This window comes from Gigantopelta aegis, chromosome 13 (assembly GCF_016097555.1).
Source record: "Gigantopelta aegis isolate Gae_Host chromosome 13, Gae_host_genome, whole genome shotgun sequence".
Taxonomy (NCBI): Eukaryota; Metazoa; Mollusca; class Gastropoda; order Neomphalida; family Peltospiridae; genus Gigantopelta; species Gigantopelta aegis.
This window is the reverse complement of record NC_054711.1, coordinates 29941651-29957672: the sequence shown is the minus strand read 5'-3', so window position 1 is coordinate 29957672 and position 16022 is coordinate 29941651. Positions and strand designations below refer to the sequence as shown.

Sequence of the window (16022 nt, the reverse complement as noted above, 5' to 3'; positions counted from 1 at the left end):
AAGATATATTGGAAAACTGAAACATATGAAAGCGAAGCTGATCTTGAAAGAGAAAAGTTCAGTAAAATAAACTTGAGACCAGCTTATTTACAGATGGAGATGGATGAACAATCTAAACAGTTGTTGACAATCAATATACACAAAGGCTTGTACCAATATAACCGACTGATGTTTGGAATTTCATCAAGGTTCGCACAGGCTTGAATAGTACTGGAATTTCAAACACTGTCTTGAAAAGTCCATAAATTTGAAATTAACCTTGAAAAGTACTTGAAAACTGCAGAATGTCATGAAAAGTCTTAACAGTAATTGAAAAGTCCTTGTTGTGCTTGAAAATAATTATTTCAATAAAGATAGTAACAATTTAAAATATTAGCGGCGAGAGCGTACATGTTTTTTGACAAATGCGGATCATTTACTGTTGATTCGGTGGCTTCGGTAACTTTCGTACGGTTCCGGTAGCGTCTACAAGTTCGTTCGTATATTTCCGTGATCGTTCGTCAAGCTTCGTTATATTGCAAATGGCCGCTCGCATCAGCGAACACGTTAAGTGGCTGTGCTTTTGTGGAAGTATTTCTCTTTGAATTGTGATCATGGGCAAGTGCGTGTTTAATCGGATATGGCTGACCCAGTTGCCTTGGGTCAGAGAACACAAATGTGACCGACATAAAGCGTCTTGCTCGCTGTGCAACAAGTGTATTGATCAGAAAACTGGCAATATGTTGTCTTTGACTAAGTCAAATGCATTCAGGCGCACTGTTGTGGACAAAAAGAACAATCTCATAGCAGTTGAGGAAAAACTGAATGATAAACTTTCTGCTCTGAAGGGTTGAACAATTTGCCTGTTTGCCTATTAGCATGACATTGGTTTTTTGTGTTCAATTAATGCTTGCTTTGTTTAGTTGTATTGTAACAGTTTTGCAGTATTCTTAATGAACTTCCCATTAAAAGTGTATTTTCTCACATACAGAAAATGTTTTTTATGAATATTTGAGAGGTAAAATGTCCTTGAATTTCATAAGGAAAAGCCTTTAAAAACCCTTGAAAAGCCCTTGAATGAGATCAGGAAATTTCTGTATGAACCATGTTCATCAGCACCAGCAATTTGGCAAAGAGCTATATATAGATCAAGTATTGCAGGATATTCTGGGAACACAGTGCATGTTGGATGACATGATAATCACTGGAAAGAATGAACAAGAACATCTGGATAATCTCAGACGTGTGCTTGGCCGTTTGCAAGAATATGGACTGTGCGCCAATCGTGAGAAATGTGAATTCTTCAAAGACGACATAGTTTTCTGTGGGCACAAGATGATATTGGAAAACTTAAACATATGAAGGTGAAACTGATCTTTAAAGAGAATGCAACACCAAAGTTCTACAAGGCCAGACCCGTGCCTTATTCTCTTCGTTCCAAGGTTGAAGCTGAGCTAAACAGATTGGAAGATGCCAACATAATCGCTAGAGTGAAACATGGTGAATGGGCAACTCCTGTTGTTCCAGTTCTCAAACTGAATGGTGTCCGGATTTGTGGAGAATTTAAAGCCACAGTGAATCCGCAACTCTGCGTGGAACAGTATTCTTTGCCTTTGATTACAGCCATATTTCCAAACTTAGCTGGTGGTGAAAAGTTCAGTAAAATAGACTTGAGACGAGCTTATTTACAGATGGAGATGGATAAACAATCTAAACAGATGTTGACAATCAATACACACAAAGGCTTGTACCAATATAACCGACTGATGCTTGGAATTTCATCAGTACCAGCAATTTGGCAAAGAGCCATGGATCAAGTATTGCAGGATATTCTGGGAACACAGTGCATGTTGGATGATATGATAATCACTGGAAAGAATGAACAAGAACATCTGGATAATCTCAGACGTGTGCTTGGCCGTTTGCAAGAATATGGACTGTGCGCCAATCGTGAGAAATGTGAATTCTTCAAAGACGACATAGTTTTCTGTGGGCACAAGATTGACAAAGATGGTCTTCACAAAACTAAAAGACAAAATTGATGCCGTTGTAAACGCTAAACGACCAGAGAATGTGAGTCAAGTCCGATCTCTTCTGGGACTTGTCAATTACTACCATCGATTCCTACCAGATTTGTCAACATTATTGTGGCCTTTGAATCAGCTACTGGAGAAAGACCACAAGTGGTGTTGGACTAAAGACTGTGAAAAGTCATTCCAAGAGATAAAGCAAATGATGGTTTCTGACCAAGTGTTAACACACTATGATATGAACTTACCAGTGTAATAGAAAAATCATGTCTCCTTCCTGTTAAACATTTCTGTCTCATAAAATTTAGAGAGAAGAGACTTCACCCTACAAATTGTACCTTGCTTCACCACGAGAGTTGAACAAGTTCAGGATTTTTCTGGAATTCAAGATTTAAAAAAGAATGTGCACACACAGAGATACAGATTCATACACACATATAAAACACACATACAGACACACACACACACCACACATGTACATATACACACATACACAGAGACACGCAGACTAATAGACAGTATCAAATACAGAAACACGTATGCATGCACACACTGACACACACACATACACTATATTTGTATGTCATACATTTATTGTACCAAATAATCCAAGAGTGTAGAGTCACTGTTAGATTCGAGGGTTGGATGAACAGTTTTGAGCCTAACAATGCTGCACTTTTGGGATGAGTTTCTTTACTAGTTATTTTTCAACGTAATCCCATTGACGGTCCACACATTTCTGCCAGTGGTGCTGCAGCGCCTGGATCCCTGGTTTGTAAAAGGTTTCCTCTTGTTCCTCAAAAAAGTCTTGAACACCGATTTCAGCAAAGTGTTTCTTCATGTTTGAGAATAGATGGAAGTCCGAGGGTGCCAGATCAGGAGAGTATGGCGGATGCTGAATGAAGCCGAAGCCACAGTTATGGACAGTAGCCATTGCAATGACGGACTTGTGAGAAGGGGCGTTGTCCTGGTGGAACAAGGCACCTTTTGTCACCTTCCCCAGCCAGTGCATAACGACTGCTATATCAAAGACTGTGGTGTGTGCTATCCTATCTGTCGTATGGTGCATATAAAAGATCCCTGGTTACTTACGGAAAACTAGCGGGTTTCTTCTCTAAGATTGTATGTAAAATTAGCAAATGTTTGACATCCAATAGCCGATAATGAATAAACCAATGCGAGCTAGTGGTATTAAACAAAATCAACTTATTGTTTGGACTCTCTTCTTCCTCTTGACTCTGAATTGTACATGGGAATTTGGTTTAGATGGTTATGGGCACTTCTTAAAGGTAGTCGTAGTAAGCCTACAGCAAAACTTGTAGTGAAATAAAAGGGTTTTGTACATCCCTCGACACACCTTGCTTCCTCTTTGTCTGGCATCAATAAAGCTGGTCTGAACTAACAGCACTTGGCCGATACATGGGGATATGGTTTAGATGGTCCTGACATGGATGGTGACATCAGATAAGCACATGTCATGGTTAGAGAGACAAGGACTGGGATATGGAGGTATGAGCATGAGCAGTTAGATCAGTAAAATAATTTGGATGGAATCAATAGGAGGCAAGAGAAAGGTGTGTGTTACTGGAAGGCTACGGGGTGGGGGTGGGGGTTACATTCATATACAGTACAACCTGTGTTAATGACAAAGGGATATTTAGCATGTGACCCTTTAAGACAGGTGGCCGCTTATTACAGGTCTGTTTATCTAATAATAGATTTGGGAGAATACAATGGCCACATAAAACAGGTAGCTGTATAATACAGGTAGTAGATGGAGCAGGTTTGACTGTAATAAACATGTAATTGCTTAATATTATAGCATGTGAATTTATAGGTGATCCAAATTGTATGGTAATATATGTTTAAAATCCCATTGAACTAAATTTAAAGGTTGTAATGAAGATAAGAGGGGTTTTTTATATATCAAAAACATTAATTAACAAAGATTTGAAAATTCAACAATTCATGTAACCAGGTAAGGTAATAAATATGTTTGACAAAGATAATTAATCTACATTCCAGAAATATGCGAAACTAACCCTTCCAGTGGTATCTGCTACTTACCCCGTGGATTCTGCAGGTGATATTGAATACCATGTGAAGGTAAACAATGAAGTTAAACAAAAGAGCTTCGAATATGGACTTGGCAAAAATAATCTGGATATATCACACTTGAAAGAAGGATATTATCATAAGAAAAAGGTAAATAAATATTCAGGCAAGAATGCCCTTTCCCTTTTTACAATGCCTGGGTATATTAAGCTGAAATTTTGTGTATAAATTTCTTTATCATGTACTGTTAAGATTAAGTTGCTTTTATGATGATTTACCCATTTCTGACAGTTTTGGCCCTTGAACTTAGGAGATAAAGTGTTTTGTTGGGCCTGGTAGGGGACATGTATTGCTTTAGCAGAAGGCCTACTCGCAGAATGCTTGCTACAGATAAGTTTATTTGATAATAAATGATTTGTGAGAACAAAAGTGGCCTCTTAATACAGGTGGGAGCTAGGACAGATTTGACTGTAATACAGACATAATTGCTTACTCTTGTTGAATGGAAATGTATAGATCATCAAAATTTATAGATCATATATGCTTAAATGCTAGTAAACTCAATTTTGAGGTTATACTGAAGGTAAAGTGTTTTTTCATGTAAAATATTATTCAAGAAAGATTCCAAAGTTTAGCAAGTCGTGTAACCATGTAAGGTAAAAAAAAAAAAATATGTTTCACAAAGATAACTAATCTACATTTCAGAAGTATGCGAAACTGAAGCTTCCAGTGGTATCAATCCCAGCTGCTACTTACGCCATGGATTTTGCCACTGACCGTGAATGTAATGTGAACATCAAGGATAAAGTTAAACAAAAGATTTTCGAACAATTATTTGACAGAAAACCCTTGGCTACACCACTCCTGGAAGGAGAAGGATATTGCTATAAGGAAAAGGTAAATAAATATTCAGGCAAAATTTCTGTTTTTACTTCCTTGATTTAAATTTGGTCTAAATTTAGCTTGTTTTCACCACTATTTTAAAGTTGAATTAAAAAAAACTATTCCTTCAGAGGGTTAGGAATAAGGTTAGGGTTAGGTTATTGTTCCATAAACATTGCACAGCAAAATAACTATAGGCATGTACAATGCAGCTCGTCTTAACCATACCTTGTTATGATACACTATGGAAAACGACGCAATGATCAAGCATGTGGCAGTGTTTGCAGCAATGAGAACATTAGCTTCTTTCACTAACGTTTCGAAAAGTGTGTTTTTTATTATTTATTATTTATTATTTTATTTTATTATTTTTTTTTGGGGGGAGGGGGGTTCGAGAATAGCGTAGGAACCCCTCAAGCGAATATGGAATAGCCAGATTTAAATTTTGCTATTTCCTGTTTTATTGCAGCTTTCATGACAGATAACTGGAAGATTTTTACTATTCCATTTTTGGAATAGTGGAATAGTATATATTTCAACCCATGATGAAATAAGAAACATCTAATTTTTTACTCTTGTGACATGTTCAGTGGTTTATAACTGGTTCAACAAAGGCCATGGTTTATGCTATCCTGCCTGTGGGAAGCGCAAATAAAAGATCCCTTGCTGCCTGTCATAAAAGAGTAGCCTATGTGAGTGTTAGAATGACCATATGTTTGACGTCCAATAGCCGATGATAAGATAAACAATCAATGTGCTCTAGTGGTGTCGTTAAATAAAACAAACTTTACTTTTACTTTACTTTTGTTAATTAACAGGTGATCCAAATTGTGTATAGCTATATATACATGTATTTTTAAGGCAATTGAACTAAATTTAAAGGCTGTATTGGAGATAATGTTGCTTTTTTTACCTAAAACATTAATCAACATAGATTCCAAAGTTTAGTACTTCGTCTAGACATGTAAGGTAAAAAGATGTTTCATAAAGATAACTAATCTACATTCCAGAAATATGCGAAACTGGATCTTCCAACCCCAATTTATGCCATGGGTTTTTGCCAGTGACCATGTCAGTGATGTGAAGATCATGGATAAAGTTAAAGAAAAGATCTCAGACCATGGACTTGAAAGAAAAAAGCTGGATATGCCACACTTTGAAGAAGGAGATTGTTGCGAGGTAAATAAATATTAAGGCAACATTTCTGTTTTGTTCCCTCTCTCACTTGACCCTCTTTGTCCATCCGTCCGTCTCTTTCTTCTTCCCTCCCTCTCTCTGTACATCCGTATATCTGTCTCTCTCTGTCTGTCGCCCGCTCTCTCTCTCTCTCTCTCTCTGTCTCTCTCTCTCTCTCTCTCTCTCTCTCTCTCTCTCTCTCTCTCTCTCTCTCTCTCTCTCTCTCTCTCTCTCTCTCTCTCTCTCTCTCACTCTATATATATATATATAATCTGTCTCTCTCGTTTGTGTAGGTGTTAGTGTATAAACTGAACAATACATAAGATTTACTTCACACTCCTTCGTTTACAGAAACTGAACTTGCAGCAATATAATGATCATCACAAGGCACCAGTAGAGGAGGCGTGAGTTTCATGTTTTAAAAATCAATTTTCATTATTACTTATATGACTTAAAATATCTGGGATAATCTTTGTTTTGATCATTGCACAACTACAACAGCTGATCAGTTGATAATCTTTGATTGTTTTTTCGACTGTATTCAGAACTTTACTTTCATTCATCATATGTTCCTAATCATGAGTTAGTTAAACATGTTATAGGGTGTATACTACCAAATCAAATCAAATCCCATAGACGACAATAGTAACATATACGGCTAAATCTCCTACCTGCAACGTATCAACCGACATAAACGCCACGGATATAAATACTACCACCCCTTACACTTAAAGTGAATCAGAAAAAAATGGGGGTCAAGCTGCTTGTTTCTGAGATAACGGGTAGCGTCTATGACTACCCTAGTTTCGCACAAAATATGAGTAATTTTTTTTACAGGTACCCCATACATGTTTCAAGCACAAGGCTACCTGACACATTGGTACTAGATGAAATAAAATTGCACATTTATTTTACCCAGATGAAACTATTATTTTTTACAACCAACACACTCACATTTATAACCAATCACAGGACTTGTGGTGTTCACTTCTCTATCAAAAGTTCGGTGCACCTCGAACTTTGACCCGGCCGGAAGTTATTTGGTATAGTACTACCTATATGATCTACCGAGATATATATACACCTATTTTGACTCATCTCTTTCAGAAGTTTGTCCCAAATGTGTCTTTATGTAAAGTAAACTTTTGTTTCTTAATCTCAAGCTCAAAATATACACAGTACTTAAAATGACTTATGTGCATGATCCCAAATGACGCATTTACAGATCTCGCTGTTTATTGTGAGCTATCACTCGTTCCTGATCACTCCTCTGAGACTAAGTTCAAGGAGAGTGATTTTTATCTCCCATTAGCATGTGAATTTACAGAGTATTAATATGGTAACAGCTTAAATGGCTGCCCATATTTTAAGTTAAGGGAACAGTTAATTACTCACCTCAATTTTTTTTTCACATTGAGCGGGCCTGGAAATACTGTTTTAGTGGTGCCTGTCAAAATGACATATGTCAGTCAATTTAAGCCTCTCAAAAATTAAACTGTACCTGTCAACCATCATGTACCATTATATTATACCCATCTATAGTCCTTTCCACAGAGAACGTCTTGTTTCATACTATGGAATTTACTACAAGATATATATTTTTGAGCCAATTGTTTTCTTTTCTGTTCTTCTTATGTCAAACCAAACTCAAATTATTTACAAAAACATAATTTCTGTAAGAGGATGGGACAGACTGTAAACATTACACCCATTGGCCAAAATGAGCAATACGTAATTAAAAAAATGAAAGTCTATTTGGATGGGTATTCAGCTTACTGGGGTTTGGATTTTGTTCATTATTAAGTATAGAAAAAGAAATTAAATTGCACTGGTAGGTAGACTGACTGGCGAGATAGTATTTATTTATAATAATTAGATTGTGTATATAAATTTGGTCACCAAAAATGTCCCATTTTAGCTGTAGTGCTGGTAATTATTTTGTGTTAATTGTAGTAGCCATTGGACATCATTAGACTAATTATGTACTAGTCCATTGATAAACACTAGCCACAGCTACCGTATTTTAGGTCTAAATAAAGCATAGTTTGGCGGGAGAGGGTATATTTTGGGCTGTAATTACACCTGGTGATAAAAATGACGTCTCGGTAAAGCTCCCCAATGATGGCAAAATGTAGACACTAAAACGAAAAAAGACTTCATTTAGCAAAATAACCTTTCAGTCATGTTTACTTGCTAGGGGGTTGGGGGGGGGGGGGGGCTCAAAATTGCCATTGATGGGCCGTTTCACCAACGGTTGTTTTAAAAACAAATTGCTGTGGGTTAAGTTCGAGCCCTGCGAAATGTATTGTTTCATATTTTTTAAACACATGGCTCTGAGAAGTATAGGTTATGGAGACGAGCTCTAGTTTATTATTTAAAGGTATGTCCCCATTTCAACATCACAGACCCTTGTTTCATTCTGTTGTAACTTTATCCAAATGTTTTACAGATTTGTAGATTAACCAAACTTTGTGTCCACTTTAAGAGATTGAAACTAGTATTTGCGACTTTTAACTGTTACGTTTGTTTGTGTTTGAACATTTATAGTCTGCCTCTGCATCACAAGGACATGTATGATGCCAAAGCACTGCTGCGACCTATGTACAACAGTTACATAAAATCGACAGTCGTCTGCAAAATTAAGGTGGGTACGCTCAAACGAGCAATTTATGTTTCCTTTAAAAAGAAAGACATGTTTTATTTAATGACGCACTCAACACATTTTATTTACAGCTATATGGCGTCAGACATATGGCTAAGGACCACACAGATATTGAGAGAGGAACCCTGCTGTCGCCACTTCATGGGCTACTCTTTTCGATTAGCAGCAAGGTATCTTTTATATGCACCATTCCCACAGGCAGGGTAGTACATACCACGGCCTTTGATATACAATAGACCAATGGGCCCACCGACAGGGATCGATCTCAGACTGACCGCGCATTGAGCAAGCACTTTACCACTGGGTTACATCTCGCCCCTAGAAACGATAAATGCCATCATCAATTTTTATTTGAGAGTCACATATATATAGGCCTAAACCATTTTCTTTAAAGATAAGGAGTGGGATTTGCTGGGCCTTGTTGCATTGGGGGTTTTTTGGGTTTTTTTTAAATAACATTTTTTTAAATAGAATTTACAGTGGCCGCTTAATGCCAGCATTTTAGCGACTTGGGAGTTCATGTACATTAAAACATTTTAGTAGATAAAAAGTGGCTGCTTATAGCAGAGAGACCGCCGATTACAGGAGGCCGCTAGAACAGGTTTTCCCTGTAATATTATTTTATAATTTCGATATCTTTGTTTGAATTTATTTGTTATCAGAAAGTCTGTGTGAAACTAGTTATTCACTCCCCGCATTTTTGTCCCACGTCGAAGTCTGCTGCTCCAAACAAATATTATTTTTCAATTTGAGTGCTTGCGTCACAGGATCGAACCACCTCAGTGGATCCATTCAACTGATTGGGTTTTTTCTCGTTCCAACCAGTGCACCACAACTGCTCAAAGGCAGTGGTATGTGCTTTCCTCTCTGTGCTAAAGTGCATATAAAAGATCCCATGCTACTAATGGAAAAATGTGTGTTGTATAGTCTGCAAAATATGGTATAGGTCAAAATGACCAAATGTTTGCCATCCGATAGCCGATGATATGATCAATAAATCAATGTGCTCTAGTGGTGTCGTTAAAGAAAACAAACTTTATTGTATTGATGCACAGTCAGTCTAGGATCGATCCCTATCTGTTGACCCATTAGGCTATTTCTTGTTCCAGCCAATGCACCATGACTGGTATATCAAAGACTGGTATGTGCTGTCAGAATTATCAAATGTTTGACATCCAATAGCTCTAGTGGTGGTGTTAAACAAAGCAAACGTTTATGTATTGCTCCCTAACCAGACTGTTTTCACAGGTGAAAATTAATCCTCCAGATCTTGCTAATAACCTGAGCTGCAGGTCCACCCAATTAACCGTAATTAAGAATGGGTTGTGCTGGACAGTATTGAAATTTCTGGTTTGGTATTGGTATCAGTATTTTGGGGGTGATTTACATTGGTATCGGTACAGTATTTGGTATTGATACAATACCAATATCAAGCAATATTTTCGGTACACTCGGCTTTAAATGCATGCCTGAGCAGGAGTGTCGCAACTGGAGCGGCAGGAGAATCAAAATTCCCACTACCGCTAATTGTGGAAGTTTAGTGGACATTGCATTCGCTAGCTGCAAGTAATACACGTTTGCATTTTATAAGGAATCGCGACCGACAACTTTTGAAAAATTCTAGGTGTGCTAGGTGTCACGTGAACAGTACGTGCTGGTACATATTTGAGTGTTCTTTCTGTTTAATATTCTGACAATATTCTCCGAAGTAGCTATGTTTGAAAATGTTTCAAGCGGGAACACCCCTGCAGCACCAATTGCAAGAAGGGGACACCCCTCACACACCCACCCTCTCTGCCGACCCAATGTCAAATTCCTTAAGACGCCTCTGCCGCTAATTTCATCTAAATAAAATTAAATTTCATACACAAGGTGCTCATCTCTCTTCTTTTCAGCTATTTTGCATTCGTCAAATATATTAGTTCTTTACTAAATAACATTTTTCAAAACACAAATTTTGGTATTTTGAAATTGGTATCGATATGATACGTTGTACCGCCCAGTGCTATTCAAAACTAATATTCATAACAGTTTTGTATTACTATAGAGCAATTTTTAAAGCATATTTATTTCTTTTCTACTTCACCTGGCCTCAAACAAATGCATATTCCCATATAATTATAAGGATAGTAGTCTGCTCGAGGGAAAAGAAGGAAGTTACAGTCACGAAGGAAGGAGGGCTCATTGGAACAATTTTAGGCCATCCCATTTGCTGTTGGGATGTTCAGACCAAACTCCTATCCTTAGGGGAATATGCACCTCATTTTTTTTCCATTTTCTTGTATTGTACTGAACTCTTTCTCTTGTAGGATGTACAAACATTTGAAGAGTGGTATTCCAGTCTTGTATCTGCCACGCTTCTTAAAAAGGAAAATACCCACTGAAGGAAAGGAAGCCCAAGCATGGGTAAGGTCTCACTTCACAGTTCAATTCTGGGTGAGAGTTCATTCACCGGCCTTGGTGGTGGTGTGCTTAAGCCATCGGAAATAAGACTGGTAGGTACGGGGTTTGTAGCCCAGTACCAACTCCAACCCAGAATGAGTTTTATCGACTTGCCTTCTTCTTTCTCACTAACAACTAAACCACTGTCCTGGACAGACAGCCCAGACAGCTGAGGTGTGTGCCCAGGACAGTGTGCTCGTACCTTAATTGGATATAAGCAAGAAAATAAATAAGTTGAAATGAAATTTCATTCATCAACGGTCCACTATATACCTAATTGTACCTAATTGTGACATGTTGCATTTCTAATAATTGGGGAATAATTAAAACAGTTTGTATTTTTATTGGTAAGCCTTCTGGTTGAATTTTGCCCATGTTATTTTGTAATATTGTGCATTGACGTTTGGGACATGGGTGTATAGCGGAAGAGACATCCGGAGTGAATTGGTTAATGAACCAACTTTTCAGACCAGTACTACAGCCAGACGCGTATAGCAGAAAAGTGATACGCAATTTTGGAGTGAAAATAATAAAATATGCTTATATAATGTATGTTCGCAAAGGTGTATGGTGTTAGTGCCAATGAGAACCCATTCTATTGGCAATCTTCATTTGAAGTTGGGCAATTTAACACGGTTTCAATGACAGATGACATCTGTGTAGTGAGACCTAAGCTAGAAAATGTCCAGTCTGTTTCAAAGATTGCCTACAGTTGTATTTGATCTTGTGTATCACAGCCATTTTTAGTCTTGATTAAAGCTATTTTCTGTTGTTTTATTATTTTCGGTCAGATCACATGTGGGAAAAATGAATTATTAACAAACGTTGGGAAATATGAATTCGTAGCAAGCAAGATAGATAATTGTATTAATGAACACTACCACTTCTGTTGTTTTTATAAGCAGTGACAGAGCCAGTTTATCCTAGTAGCACATGCTACTGGCCCCGCGTTTCAGTGGGTCCCGCGGTGACATGTACATTTATTTTCCCCAGGTAATTTTTCCCCTCTCCCCAAGGGTGTTGCAAAATATATATCCTGGGAAGGGGGACGAGCTGTTATTTATGTTTCAGGCTCCGCAGATCCCCAAAAAGGCTCTGAGCAGTGATATTTGCAACAAAATGAAAAGTTTCTAATATTTTATTAGGGATTCCAGAATAAACAAATAACTAAGTAAAAAAATAATCACTTCGAGGTATATATATACCTTTTTGTGCGACATAAAAATGTGGATGTTCTTCACTTTTGAAAATTTCAACTTGGACATATTGACAAAAATAAGTTTTGAATAGGGCACTAGTGCTGCAACGATAAACCGGTGTACCGGTATACCGCGATAATTGATCAGCTCGATACGAACCGCGGTACAGTTTTGCGTATCGCGATTTTTATACGCTATTTTTTGTCCTTATCTTATTTGTCTTGAAATAGGCAAACAAACAAACAAACAAAAAACACATCATTTTATTAATTGGTGATGACAGGAAATGTAACAATCACGTCAAGAGTAGTCGGCTTACTTGTTGGCATACGAAGTGATAGGTCGGTTATACTTGGTTCTAACTTCTAAACAAAACGTGTTAAAAGTCCAATGATAATAACCAGTTAACGATAATTACAAATAAATGTTTTGTTACTTACACATTATCATTCATTGTTCATTTACGTTGGAATACGACTACGGCTATCATCTTCAAAGAAATAAACCAACAAATGAGAATCACACTTCGCTGTTTTTCACTGAACTCGGAATACTTCGGTCGATCGTTCAAAATACCTCGGCTCTGTTTCGGTCGATCTGCTGAAATATTGCGACTCAATACGTACATTTCCGTGTCAAGCGAGCAGCAACGGAAAAGTCCGATAGTAAGGATTTCCGAATGTGACAATTTATAAATAGTTTGACACCGTCACACCAGTGTTCTAGTAGACTAGTATTGTGTTAAAAAATAAAAATATGACCTAAAACATTTAGCCTGACAACTGAAACTAATAAAGATCATTAAAACGTTATGCCTTCTGTTTTCATTAAAAAAAAACCCAACCCCATAAATATTAAATTTAAATAATATCAACTGTATTGCAATACATATTGCAATACAGTTTCTTATATCGCAATACGGTTTTGACCGTATCGTTGCACCCCTATAGGGCACATTGAAAAATCACTGATGATAATATAATAATATATTTTAAATAACAGGGCCTACTTAAAGCCGCACACCCTAGTTCCATCCAGCGAAAATAAATTATAATTTGGTTAATCTACAAACCTGTAACACACTTAGATCACGTTTTTATCAAATGGAGTGAAAAAGCAGCTTTTATATTGATAAATACCATGGGAATCCCCATGTCCCAATTGCTTGAAATCATTTTGAAAGTTAGTATTCTAATGTCACCGGTAGATATCGCTCGAAGCACAACAATGCCTACGTCACGACAAATTTCACAGACTTGGGGTGCGTTCGTTTCACCTCTCCTGGACATGTTCCAACTGTTCTGTCCTGGTTGTATCCCCTCTCCAGATATCATAAGACTTAGCAAAATTATTGGTTTTAAGGGTTTGTAACGTTTTGTATTGAGACACATACTTGTCTGAACTTTATTGTTACTGAAAATGTTCACGAACTGTGAAGAAAAATCTCACAAATGAACAACAACAAATCGGATGTTGATTGCGCGAACCGTGCACGAGAAAACAAACCGAACCAAAATGATAACGGTCACGTGATATACCAATGTCTGTGACATTGAAATGGAAATATCCCCTCTAAAAATAGATTGGACCTCACTTGCTGAACAGTTTTTTCTTGACAACACGTCTTGTGAAAAAATGCAAAAAATGCATTTCGTGGTTTTACAAACATCAGGATTACCAAAAAGCACTTCAGGTGAATGGAAATGTGTATTCTAAATAATAAAATGTAAGTAAAGTGCAATTTTATTTGTGAAAAATGGGGTTTAATAGCGAAAAAAAACGCCGTAATGGTTAACAAATAAACGTAACTAGGGTGTGTCCCTTTAAAGTAGCTTCTATTCAGTAACCAATGACAGGTACATAGTTAACACATTTTTAGGCGGATGATAAAAAAACAAAAATAAAATACCCCCCATACACTTCTTAATTAAATTAAGGAGCATTTGAGGGATCAAAGTCGATCGCGCACCTCAGATATGAAGGACTCATTTTGGGTTACTACAAACCAGTACGACCAGAAACATTCTGGATTTGCCAGAAATGATAATTAAGCAAAACGTTGTAAGTTAAATGAAAGGCTGTAATAGCCGAAAATATTATACACTAGCTAACAGCCAGGGTTTAGCATCTTAAAGTCCTAACGAGCACACCACTGAGGCGAATGTTTATAACAATGCCAGTTTGTATCTGTTTCAGATGGACAGCAAGCTGAGAAACATAGCTGCTTTATCCTGTGAAAGGCTTGGAGGAGTTGTTCGTTAGATAATAGTTTTTCTATTTGAAATTTGCTTTGCGTTGTGTATTTTAAAAAACTATTGACAAGTATTTTCATACCATAAATGTGATATTTATATTGATTATTAACAAGTTATTAACTTGATTTAATTTACCATTTGTCATGCCAAACATAAATAAATATTAATGATGTTAAATAATGAAATTCGTACTACCGTTTTTTTAAATAGCCCCAAAAGATAATTACAATATTTGGTATTTTCTATGCATTATTAGACTAAGAGGTAAATGGATATAGTCAGAATTTTAGGTAAGGAAGGTTTGACAAGCCTACTTTATGTAAAACGTGGTGCTGATTCCAAAAATAGAAGTCTTATTGACCCTAATTAAGACAAACCAAAGACATATATTTATTATATGATTGGTCTGGTGTTACCTTATGATATCGAATAAGCCTCTGAATATTTTATAGTAATATTTTGTTGTGTAGAGCTCGCCAAAGAATAACAATCTCATCAATGTGGCCAATTTTTACTACATTTGGCCCATGTGTGGCCCAAAATGGTTATTTGCCACAGGGATATTAATTTATTGTACATGATATGAATAGTATGTAAACATTCATTAACAAATCTCATTCATCAAGCCAAATACAAATAAAAATTACAATTCGACATTTTATGACTATCAGTGTTAAATTTTAACCATCATTTTATTCTAGACACCACCAAATAGACTAAACTAAATAAAATAACTAACACTATTTACATATTTATTTTTACCAGACTCCCGGTATTGGCTTAAGATTAGCCATGGGTAGACTTTTAATTTGCAGCCGACCACAAAAAGTTAAATTTTATGCAAAAAACCCACTTGTAATCAAATTCAACAATATCAATCAAGAGGACATCAACAAATCAATATCAATAAAAATAGTCATTGTGTAATCAAATCAGTATGAATGAAACAAAATCAAGGGACCCTGCGAACAGCGGCCCTTTGCCAATATAATCAAGAGTTGAAAGGCCCTGCGAATAGCAGCCCATCACGTTAATATATAATATTCCGCTCCCATCTGAAGCGCACAATATAATAAAGTTGGGGAGAGTTGCCCAGCCCCGAGAACAGCAACCGAGCATACTCCTCTCCAATAAATGTTGCAGATCGATCTTGTGTAGCATCCTATGCCAAATGGGCAAAGGAGTGAACATCCTGAAGCCCACCGCCACCACAATAGGTGCGGAAGCTACCCAGGACCAATCTTGATCTGCCGTGACCACTTAATTTAACTAATCTTTCCAGTTATTTTTCTACCACTGACTAGGGTAGACACACTCGTTTGATGTGACAAATGTCTCAAAT

The 16022-nt window shown here is 36.9% G+C and overlaps 1 long non-coding RNA gene across 1 annotated transcript; it reads left to right on the top strand.

Annotated features, from left to right (window-relative positions):
* The first annotated feature begins 2686 nt into the window (after window positions 1-2686).
* Window positions 2687-14761, top strand: LOC121387380. Its single transcript, XR_005959804.1, has 7 exons — window positions 2687-4214; window positions 4770-4961; window positions 5957-6125; window positions 6474-6526; window positions 8670-8766; window positions 11094-11190; window positions 14622-14761. It is a non-coding gene; the product is annotated as an uncharacterized LOC121387380 (long non-coding RNA).
* Window positions 14762-16022: the final 1261 nt, after the last annotated feature.